We start from the raw sequence: 12,563 nt of genomic DNA, 5'->3' as shown, positions 1-12,563 counted from the left end.
AGTAGCCTGGCTCGAAGTATCAATATCTTGATTAGCTCTTTCTCTCTCTCACTCCCTTCCAGTGATGGCATAGTTCCAGTAGCCTGGCTCCAAGTATCAATATCTTGATTAGCTCTTTCTCTCTCTCACTCCCTTCCAGTGATGGCATAGTTCCAGTAGCCTGGCTCGAAGTATCAATATCTTGATTAGCTCTTTCTCTCTCTCACTCCCTTCCAGTGATGGCATAGTTCCAGTAGCCTGGCTCGAAGTATCAATATCTTGATTAGCTCTTTCTCTCTCTCACTCCCTTCCAGTGATGGCATAGTTCCAGTAGCCTGGCTACAAGTATCAATATCTTGATTAGCTCTTTCTCTCTCTCACTCCCTTCCAGTGATGGCATAGTTCCAGTAGCCTGGCTCCAAGTATCAATATCTTGATTAGCTCTTTCTCTCTCTCACTCCCTTCCAGTGATGGCATAGTTCCAGTAGCCTGGCTCGAAGTATCAATATCTTGATTAGCTCTTTCTCTCTCTCACTCCCTTCCAGTGATGGCATAGTTCCAGTAGCCTGGCTCCAAGTATCAATATCTTGATTAGCTCTTTCTCTCTCTCACTCCCTTCCAGTGATGGCATAGTTCCAGTAGCCTGGCTCGAAGTATCAATATCTTGATTAGCTCTTTCTCTCTCTCACTCCCTTCCAGTGATGGCATAGTTCCAGTAGCCTGGCTCGAAGTATCAATATCTTGATTAGCTCTTTCTCTCTCTCACTCCCTTCCAGTGATGGCATAGTTCCAGTAGCCTGGCTCCAAGTATCAATATCTTGATTAGCTCTTTCTCTCTCTCACTCCCTTCCAGTGATGGCATAGTTCCAGTAGCCTGGCTCGAAGTATCAATATCTTGATTAGCTCTTTCTCTCTCTCACTCCCTTCCAGTGATGGCATAGTTCCAGTAGCCTGGCTCCAAGTATCAATATCTTGATTAGCTCTTTCTCTCTCTCACTCCCTTCCAGTGATGGCATAGTTCCAGTAGCCTGGCTCCAAGTATCAATATCTTGATTAGCTCTTTCTCTCTCTCACTCCCTTCCAGTGATGGCATAGTTCCAGTAGCCTGGCTCCAAGTATCAATATCTTGATTAGCTCTTTCTCTCTCTCACTCCCTTCCAGTGATGGCATAGTTCCAGTAGCCTGGCTCGAAGTATCAATATCTTGATTAGCTCTTTCTCTCTCTCACTCCCTTCCAGTGATGGCATAGTTCCAGTAGCCTGGCTCCAAGTATCAATATCTTGATTAGCTCTTTCTCTCTCTCACTCCCTTCCAGTGATGGCATAGTTCCAGTAGCCTGGCTCCAAGTATCAATATCTTGATTAGCTCTTTCTCTCTCTCACTCCCTTCCAGTGATGGCATAGTTCCAGTAGCCTGGCTCGAAGTATCAATATCTTGATTAGCTCTTTCTCTCTCTCACTCCCTTCCAGTGATGGCATAGTTCCAGTAGCCTGGCTCGAAGTATCAATATCTTGATTAGCTCTTTCTCTCTCTCACTCCCTTCCAGTGATGGCATAGTTCCAGTAGCCTGGCTCGAAGTATCAATATCTTGATTAGCTCTTTCTCTCTCTCACTCCCTTCCAGTGATGGCATAGTTCCAGTAGCCTGGCTCGAAGTATCAATATCTTGATTAGCTCTTTCTCTCTCTCACTCCCTTCCAGTGATGGCATAGTTCCAGTAGCCTGGCTCGAAGTATCAATATCTTGATTAGCTCTTTCTCTCTCTCGCTCGCTCTCTCAATTCAATCCACTATCTCCCTTTCTCTATCTTTCTCTCTTTCTTAATCCTCTCAGTCCAATTCAAATAGCTTTATTGGCATGACATAACAATGTACATATTGCCAAAGCTTACTTTGGACATTTAAAATATGAACATAATTAATAATCAATATTGTCAACAGGACAACAGTAACTCTCTCTCTCTCTCTCTGCATTGCAGTGTATGGTGGAGAAAGGTCAATCAACAGCTAACAGATAGAGTGACATTCTCCCTTTGAGGTTTCAAGCATGAGAGAGCCTCGAAATGAATGATTATGACCTCAGAGTGGGTCTTAGTCCCAAATGGCACCCTATTCCCTATGTAGTGTACTACTTTTAATCAGGGCCCACATGGCTCTGGACTAAAGCAGTGCAGTATATAGGGAATAGGGTGCCATTTTGGACAAACCCTTTAGCCAATCATCCAGAGCAATAATCATCATATTCATTCATATTCCAACGGAATCCCAGCTCTCCCTCAGAACACTACTCATATCACCATGCATACACACTAAGAAAAGAGGGGTCCTTAAGGGTTCTTTGGGAAGGGTTATGATTCTATGTGGAACCATAATGACTCAAAGAACCATTTGAGCCCTGCAATGGTTCTTTGCAGTTCACAAAAGGGTTCTTTGCTCTTTTAGTGACAATTCAAATGTACAGTAAATATAGGCGCCGAAGGAGATGGAGGGGCGGCGGTTCATTCAAATATTTTGAGGAGTGGTTTCCGCACAGTTCTTTTTGTGCAAGCGTGAGTGAGAGTGTCAATCCAGATGATCTTATCTGTTGTTTAATGCCGTTACATGTTATATATGACTATGGCCAGTGTCTTGTGAAAAACACGTATGGCCTTGAGAACAGTTGTCTAAATCAGTGATTTCTGTCACGCCCTGACCTTAGAGAGCCTTTTTATGTCTCTATTTGGTTTGGTCAAGGTGTGATTTGGGTGGGCATTCTATGTGTTGTATTTCTTTGTGTTTGGCGAGTGTGGTTCCCAATCAGAGGCAGTTGTTTATTGTTGTCTCTGATTGGGAATCATACTTAGCTAGACTTTTTTTTCTCCCACCTATGTTGTGGATCTTGTCCTTGTATTGTTGCTGTTGAGCCCTACAAGGCTGTACATTTTGTTGGTTCTCTCTTTCTTGTTTTGTGGGTTATCATTAAAGAATATGATTAGCCTGCCCCACGCTGCATCTTGGTCTAATTCCACCAACAACGATTACAATTTCTCAAATCTCTCCTCAGCGACCCGCAGCTTTACCAGAGCTTTAATACCTGATTCAACTTGTCAATTAACACAATAATAACACCTAAGGAATTTTAACAATATAATATAGCTAACCAAAATGATAAACCTGTAAGGTTCTTGAAAAGGATATACAAAAAAGCTTCAGATTGAGAACCAAATATCCTGAGAAGCATTGCCCATTTAAAAAAGGGTTGTAACCACAGCGAACACCTTTTTTGTTCTATGTTCTATGTAGAACCGGTTCTTTATAGAACCTTAGAAAAGGGTTATTTATAGCACCATACAGGTTTAATTTAGAACCTTATGAGCATTGTTCTTTATAGATCCTTAAAAAAAAGGTTTTATATAGAACCATGGTTACAAGCCAAATAAGCCTTATTTGGCACTACATTAGAACCATTTGTTTTTAGTGTGTAGCGATGGGGCTTAATTCAAACTAGCAGTACTTATTTTGGCTTCAACTTGCCATGTGAACAGTCTGTGGCATATCACTATCTTCCTTGATAAATGCCTTTGATACAGGAAATCTTCTGAATTAGTTTGATATTACTGTCTCACAGCGCCTTTTCTGTGCTGTGGAGATTACAGCCCTGAGCAATCTTGGTCAAATTCCTATTTCCTGTGGTATTGTTGTTATTCTCCTTAGGCTCCTACTGTAAGTACACTGTCACAAGACCAATTTGACTCCAAGTTGGTGTGAGGATATAGGTAGGTCAACTATGGGTGCCACAGAATATGAACAAGCTTATTTTATTTTACCTTTATTTAACTAGGCAGGTCAGTTAAGAACAAATTCTTACTTTCAATGACGGCCTAGGAACAGTGGGTTGACTGCCTTGTTCAGGGGCAGAACGACAGATGTGTACATTGTCAGCTCGGGGATTCAAACTTGCAACCTTTCGATGACTAGTCCAACGCTCTAACCATTAGGCTACCCTGCCACTGTACTTACTGTACCTTCGGGGTCAACATTGGGCATGGGTATCTCAATGTCATTCAGGAGGTCCAGATTGTACAGCTAAACCACAGAGAGGGATAATCATACACCATTTAGCCGACGCTTTTTTCCAAAGTGAGTCACGCGTTCATACATTTTCCACATGGGTGGCACCCAGTGAGAATTGAAACCACGATCCCGGCTTTGCAAGCGTCATTCTCTACCATCTGAGCCACATAATGACATGAGTGACACAGCACACCATGACATATTCAGACGACACCTGGAGACACCTGGGCTGCCTCCAGATTCATCCCCTAAAAATGTCATTCTGTCTCTGAATCCGAGAACATGTATGAGATCCTTACCATCTCATTGTTATAGACTGGGGTGAGGTTGACGTCATGGAGTGGAACAAAGAACTGCTCCAACTGTCCAATCAGCAGGAGGAGAATGGATAAATGGATAAAGAAAGAACACCACTTGTTGATCTTACCCAAGTGGGTGAGGTGTTACACAACAGAAAGGAAAAGTATTGATTCCTTTTTAATTCACACCATTGGTAGTGATCAATACCCATCCAAACAGAGTGGCCAAAGCCTTTCTACAGTAAACATACCTGTTTCTCCATGTCTGTCACCTGTAGTCCCAGGGTTGACATTATCTTGTTGACAAAATGCCTGATGGCCTAAAATAGAAAGATATAATATTACAGACATATCTCATTAGAAATATGTTGGCATTTAACCATAACAACAACATTCAAAGTCACTATTTTGACAGACTCTAATGAGAACATATTGGAGTTGTATAGGGTCGGTGCAATGCTCAGGCAGTCAGACATGGTAAGAGTGATCAGGGGCATTTATATGTATTATTCATGCTGTCACACATCTCATCTACATAGCACCCTTGCACACAAATCAGCCTCGCCCTGAATCAGAACCAGTATAGAAATCAAATTAAATAAAGTGTATTTTTCACATGCTTCATAAACAACATGTATAGACTAATAGTAAAATGCTTGCTTATCGTTTTCAACAATGCAGAGTTAAAGATAAAAACATTTAAATAAACTAGAAATAGTGACAAAATAAATAAATTCACAGTGAATAACGAATAACAACGATGAGTAAAAATAACGTGGCTATATACAGGGAGTACCAGTACCGAATCGATGTGCTGAGGTAAGAGATAATTGAGGTAGCTATGTTCATATACTGTAGGTAGGGTTAAAGTGACTAGGCAACAGGATAGATAATAGACAGTAACAGGTAGCCTTTTGATAAGCTATTTAGCTGTCTTGTTTAGCAGTCTTATGGCTTGGGGGTAGAAGCTGTTCAGGCTCCTATTGGTTCCAGACTTGGTGCACTGGTACCGCTTGCCATGCGGTAGCAGAGAGAACAGTCTATGACTAGGGTGGCTGGAGTCATCGACAATTGTTTGGGCCTTTCTCTGACACCACCTGGTATAGAGGTCCTGGATAGCCGGGAGCTCGGCCTCAGTGATATACTGGGCCGTATTCGCCGACCTCTGTAGCCCCTTTCGGTGGGGTGCCTTGCAGTTGCCGTACCAAGCAGTGATGCAGTCAATCAAGATGCTCTCGATGGTGCAGCTGTATAACTTTTTGAGGATCTGAGAGCCCATGCCAAATCTAGACAATATACGCTTGTCCAATAATCAATCCTAACGCTGTCTAATAACGCAGTAGTCCAGCTTACACAACAGATCAGCAGGGATGGAGGACCCATATTTTCTCTCTATTACCTGCTTAACTGTGTTAACCTTGTGGGAGTCCAGCTTCAGCAGCTGCTCAACGGAATCCTCAACATGATGAAGAGACAGGGAGGAGAGCATTTATCTGTGCAATGTTCTGGATAAAACCCAGTACAGTACCTCAACGATGACCGTGAATATCTTACTCACTGTCTGAACTGCTCAGCGAGTCTGTAGTTGAATCACTGTTAAAATAAAGAGTATGTGAACATTCAATCTTCTGAAACAGAATACATTTTCTGACGAACATGCACCCATCATAATCAGAAATAATTTACCAACCTTTCATCTGTAAGAATCTCAATTTCTTTTTCTGATTTTATTCCATTTCTGTTGACCTAAAAGTTTGGGGCCACTTAGAAATATACTTGTTTTTGAAAGAAAATCACTTTTTTTGTCCATTAAAATAACATCAAATTGATCAGAAATACAGTGTAGACATTGTTAATGTTGTAAATTACTATTGTAGCTGGAAACGGCAGATTTTTTAATGCAATATCTACATAAGCGTACAGATACCCATGGCACGTTGTGTTAGCTAATCTAAGTTTAACATTTTAAAGGGCTAATTGAAACCTTTTGCAATTATGTTAGCACAGCTGAAAATTGTTTTTCTGATTAAAGAAGCAATACAACTGGCCTTCTTTAGACTAGTTGAGTATCTGGAGCATCAGTATTTGTGGGTTCAATTACAGGCTCAAAATGGCCAGAAACCCCCCAAAAAAATCTGAAACTCATTATTCTATTCTTGCTCTGAGAAATGAAGGCTATTCTATGTGAGAAATTGTAAAGAAACTGAAGATCTCGTACAACGCTGTATACTACTCCCTTCACAGAACAGTGCAAACTGTCTCTAACCAGAATAGAAAGAGGAGTGGGAGGCCCCGGTGCACAACTGAGCAAGAGGACATGTACATTAGTGTCTAGTTTGAGAAATAGACACCTCACAAGTCCTCAACTGGCAGCTTCATTATATCGTTCCTGCAAAACACCAGTCTCAACGTCAACAACGAAGAGGTGACTCTGGGTAGTTAGTGTGTGCGTACGTGCGCATGTGTGTGCTTGCGTGTTTCACCTAGGAGAGGAAGGAGGACCAGACCATCAAAGATCCTCTTCGAGACTCTGCACCACAATGTGTTCCTCTTTCAAAGTGCTGTTGATCCAGTCAACCAACACCTGCAGAGACCAGAGTTCACCATAATAGTCAGTTATATTGAGTGATATTAATAACTGGGTGCTATAATTCTGTAATTCTGCTGGCAGGTAGCCTGCTATACTGGAGGGTTGCCAGTTTGAATCCTGGGTCTGACATGAAAAATCTGGCAGAAAGTAAGCTGGCAACTAAGAGGGTTTCTGGTATCAAATCCTATTGTGCAAGGCACTTAACCCGCCACAACTGCTCCACGGGTGCCCAATGTGGCTTCATCCTGTATGTGTTTTCAGGAGGTGTTGGAAGCGGAAGTAAAATTTCGGTTGGACCTTGTGTACAGTTGACAAATAAAGTGATATTAGTCTCTTGTGTCCTACTTTTACAGAAATGTACCAAATCAAACAGTGTTCTGGGTGCAGATAGCAGTACATTAGTATCTACTGTAGTTCATCTTTGTATACCTTTACTTATCAATTTAGAGCAGACTCTTATGATGTCTGATAATGTCGACTTATATTTCTATTAAATGATGAGTGTTTTGTGTGTTATTGAGGTGTTTACAGAGAGCAGGTGTGAGATTACAAGGACCAGATAGGCCCTGTCAGACTTGACAGTTAATACAGTTTTTGTATTCTGATCATGGAGTTCTGATCAAGGAATTCCGAACACATCATGAATCAACCCCTACATTTAAATGTGTCCACCATGTCTACATTGTGTCCGGATTCCCTTTTCCGGTGCTATATTCAAATGCCAGCTAACCTCTGTAGCTAGCCAGCAAGCAAAGCTAAAGGGATTCTATAACCAAAAAAATGTATTTTATTTTTTGTAAATATTATCTAGCTGACTACCATTTATGTAGCCCAGGCAGCCGATAGAGGGCGCTAGATCTGCGCTACTTTCTAGGTTTGATGTGTAATGTCTTAATAAAACTATATTTTCCACCACCATTTTCAGATTTTCTGACAACTTAGGATGTTGCGCATCTTGTTCAGCCAACGGTGTGCAACATCCTAAATTGTCAGAAAATCAGAAAATTTAGTTTTATTAAGACAGTGCACCTGTCTTTTCAATGCGATCTGTATTCTGATAGTAGAAGTCGCTGTTACGGCTTTCCTCCGTCGAAAGAGAGTCGGACCAAAATGCAGCAAAATAACCCCATGTCACACCCTGGCCTGACCAAATAAATATATAAACACAAAATACTAAGACCAGGGCGTGACAGTCGCATGTAAGTGTCAAGTGTAGATGGCCATAGAATTTGTAGGGGTGTTTTTCTTTTCCATACCTTCTGCACTTACAGAGGCAGATTTTGACCAATCAGATCAGCTCAGGAAAAGATCTGATGTGAAAAGATCTGATGTGATAGGTCAAAAGACCGATTGATTAGTGGAAAGATTATCAGAATTGGGCTGCCTGTGTAACACAGCCATTCAGGTCTATACCGTATTATACTTATTTCATTGATAAACACAGCAATAATTTGATTTTACTTTAATTTATTCCAGAAGTATATTTTCTGTTTCAAATCCTCTTTGAGGGTCTAGGGAGAAGGTCTGCATCCACAACTACTACCTTGCCCTAGCAATGACTTTCTGATCTGTCCACCATCCTCTCTGATACTTTCATTTTTATTGTTTGTAATGTATTTTCTGTGTAGCAACTGTCTTCTACCCATATCACCCAAAGGTATCATGGTCCTACAGAAAAGTAGTATAATAATGTGTTATCATTGGTATGGCATAGTAGTATAATAATGTTTTATCATTGGTATAGTAGTATAATAATGTGTTATAATTGGTATAGTAGTATAATAATGTGTTATCATTGGTATAGTAGTATAATAATGTGTTATCATTGGTATGGCATAGTAGTATAGTAATGTGTTATCATTGGTATAGTAGTATAATAATGTGTTATCATTGGTATAGTAGTATAATAATGTGTTATCATTGGGCTTTGATGATGGATGATCATTTGAGTAGAATAACTTGGCTGGTGGTGGGGAGTGAAATGTAAAACAAGGGTCAATCTTATCACTTTCAACTTCTCAAGTTTGGGATCTTTCAAAGATGTTGGCAGAACAATGTTTTTCCACTCACCTGTTTCAACACATACATTTTAAGTTGAGAAGCACACTACTTAACAACCATTTTGGAGGGAAAATATGATATCCAAAAGATGACGTGAGCTGGAATACAGCGGAATGTAGACTTCAGGGTCTTTCCCCTTCTACATATCAGGACAATCCTCCACATCCCCTCTGCTGAGCAAGATAATGAATAGAGCAAAATGGCTATAACCCCATAACATCATCAAATCAAATCAAATCAAATTTATTTATATAGCCCTTCGTACATCAGCTGATATCTCAAAGTGCTGTACAGAAACCCAGCCTAAAACCCCAAACAGCAAGCAATGCAGGTGGAGAAGCATGTCCCTCTGAATGCTTTTGGGGATTCTGGGCCCCAAAACAACACACAACATCAAACTCAGAGGAATGCATCCTGACTCTACACTAACCTGACTGGGATTTAATGTGACCAACAATATGTCAAAGTGTCTTCCTGAGACTAGAGTGTAGCTTCACTGTCCCATATCTGTCTTTGTGATGTACTCTTCTCTGTCTGAGGTTGACAACAAAAGGCAAATTGAATAATCATACCTTCAGAGTAGTAGCAACAAACAGATAGAATAAGGAAATAACGCTGTTGTACTCTGCTTCCTGACTAATGTCAACACTGAATCAATCAAAATAGCATTGCGACAGAGTAAAATACACCCAATCTGACAAGCACTTCTCCAGAAACGTGTTACAGGATAGCAGCACAAACAGCCTTCATACAATTCAGGACCAAAAATAACAATTTGTGAGAAACAGAAGGTCAGAATGAAGGACTGAAAACAGTAAAAAGAGAAATGAGAGGATGTGGAAGGGAAGAAGTAAGCAGAAGTAAACCTTGGTTTTGTTACACACAGAGTGTTCTGAGTAGAGGCCATGTATATGAAGCCAAGTGGTCCAGACTTATAGTTTAGAGCATTTGGATAGAGACAACTGCTTAGAGGTGAAAGTGAGGTCACTTCACCTAATAGAAGTGGCAACCATACCACAGGAGGCCAAAACAAACATCCCACTGGGCACACACTGGTTGAATCAACATTGTTTACACATCATTTTAATGAAATTGCATTGAAACAACGTGGAATAGACGTTGAATTGACGTCTGTGCCCAGTGGCTGTAGTCTGTCCTCCAGCACTCCTCAATCACATACAGAGAGAGAAGAGACAACCCACTGCATGTGCACCATCTCTACGTCAGAGGAGCAGAGGAAACACGCACACTCCATCAACCCGAAGAGGAAAGGGAAAAAAGGGAAAAGGAGTAGTAGTCATGGTTACCATAGACAAGAAAATAAAGACACAGTCCTAAAATAAACCCCATCATTCCTTTGGCTAAACCAAAACCAGAAGGCTTGTGTTGTTAGTTCCAATCTCCGCCACACTTCTGATTCACTTCTGAAGACAAAGAAAGCTACCGTACATGTGTGAAGCACAGGAGGCTGGTGGCACCTTAATTGGGGAGGACAGGCTTGTGGTAATGACTGGAGTGGAATCCGTGCAATGGTATCATATACATGGTTCCCATATGTTTGACGCCATTCCATTCGCTCCGTTCCAGACATTATTATGAGCCGTCCTCCCCTCAGCAACCTCCACTGGTGTGAAGTGTATAATTAAACACATTCACCGGCTCTCTGAATTCAAACATTTATTTCTTGATAGACAGACACGTCCAGGCAGATACACACAAGAAGGGAGGCGAGTTGTTTCCATTGAACAGCCTGTCTCCTGGCGATCCAGACTTGACCACTTAATAATTTACCCATGGTCTAAAATGCATGAGTGGACTCCTGTACATTCAGCTCTCTCTCGCTCTCTTTCGCTCTCTCTCTCATCTGAAGGGCAGGTCAACACAATGATGCTCTGTGGTACAGAAGGAGAATAAATAATATTGCACATAAGGTGAAAGGCAACAGGGTCGGCATCAAGAAATATGGCTTGAACCTGTCCATATAGTCAGTCAGAGAATACTAAAATAGCACTGTTACAATTAATTTATCTTTTACATCCCCCCCACCTTTATTTAACCAGGTAGAACAAGTTCTCATCTACAACTGCGACCTGACCAAGATAAAGCAAATCAGTGCGACAAAAACAATAACACAGATTTACAGGATAAACAAACGTACAGTCAATAACACAATAGAAAAATCTATGTACAGTCTGTGCAAATGTAGTTAGATTAGGGAGGTAAGTCAATAAATAGGGCCAAAATAATTACAATTTAGCATTAACACTGGAGTGATAGATGTGGAGATGATGATGTGTAAGTAGAGATACTGGGGTGCTAAAGAGCAAAATAATAAATAACAATATGGGGATGAGGTAGTTGGGTGTGCTATTCACAGATGGGCTGTGTACAGGTACAGTGATTGGTAAGCTGCTCTGACAGCTGATGCTTATTGTTAGAGAGGGAGATATAAGTCCCAAGCTTCAGTGATTTTTACAATTCATTCCAGTCATTGGCAGTATAGATACAATAGAAGTCCATCAATAATAATATACTGTATAAAGCTTTATGAGATAAAACATACAGCATTTGACACATAAATATCTTCTTATAAAGCAGTAGAGGCTTTTTGCAGAAAATACACACCCACACAGCAAATTCTCCAGTGTAAAAAACCACACAAAATGAACACAGAGTGTTAAATCAACATTGAAAGTGTTGAGTCTGTGGACCCATATAGACATTGGAACAGTTTTAAATTAATACACTGCATGAGTTTCAGGCCATTGTATTACACAAAAAAAAGGGTTTGATTTGTTCCTAAAGGGGTACAAACACTTGCAACTGTAATGGTACCCTGTAAAGTAAAAAAAAATGCTGGGAAATGTGATAATGATGGTTTTGGTTCAAAGTGACTTGTATGAGTTTCTGGCCCATGGATTAGGGTCAAAATAGGCCTTCAAAGTAAGGCCTTGTGTAATACTTACTCTATTTTGTTAAAAAGCTTTTTTTTATGATACATACTCACTTAGGATCTCACTTGATTAAGTTCATAGGACTGAAAATGGATGAATGCAACAACCATATCTCTGTCACCAACAAATACAGTCATGGGTGGTAACTCAAATTTACTCGAAATTACAAGTAACTCTGGGAAATATTTGAACAAGGTTTTACACAAAACAGTGTGTTAATTTAACACTGTTCCACTGTCTATATTGGTCCACAGACTCAACACTTGCGGTGTTGATTTAACACTCTCAGTGATATTTTTGTTTTGTTCTTAACGCTGGAGAATTTGCTGTCCGTGTTTTCCAATTGCATAATACATTCTCCAGTGTTGACTGAGTATTAAAACATAAGTGTGCTGGAGTATGGGTTGTGGTTAGCAGAAAAGAGGAATTAAATACTGACATTGGGGGAGATTAAATACAAACCATCTGTCTCTTCAGGCCAGTCCTCGGGGGTATCTGTAAGTCCCACGGCACTGATACGAGGGGTGAATTTAGTCTATTTCCCATGGGTTCAATCATTGTTTAGGCTCAAAGTGGGCACAAGCACAGTGCCTTCATTCTCCTCACACTGTAGCTGTGTGTGTGACTGT

The sequence above is a fragment of the Oncorhynchus kisutch genome, linkage group LG10 (assembly GCF_002021735.2).
Source record: "Oncorhynchus kisutch isolate 150728-3 linkage group LG10, Okis_V2, whole genome shotgun sequence".
In the NCBI taxonomy this organism is placed as follows: Eukaryota; Metazoa; Chordata; class Actinopteri; order Salmoniformes; family Salmonidae; genus Oncorhynchus; species Oncorhynchus kisutch.
Note: the sequence above shows the minus strand (reverse complement) of the source record.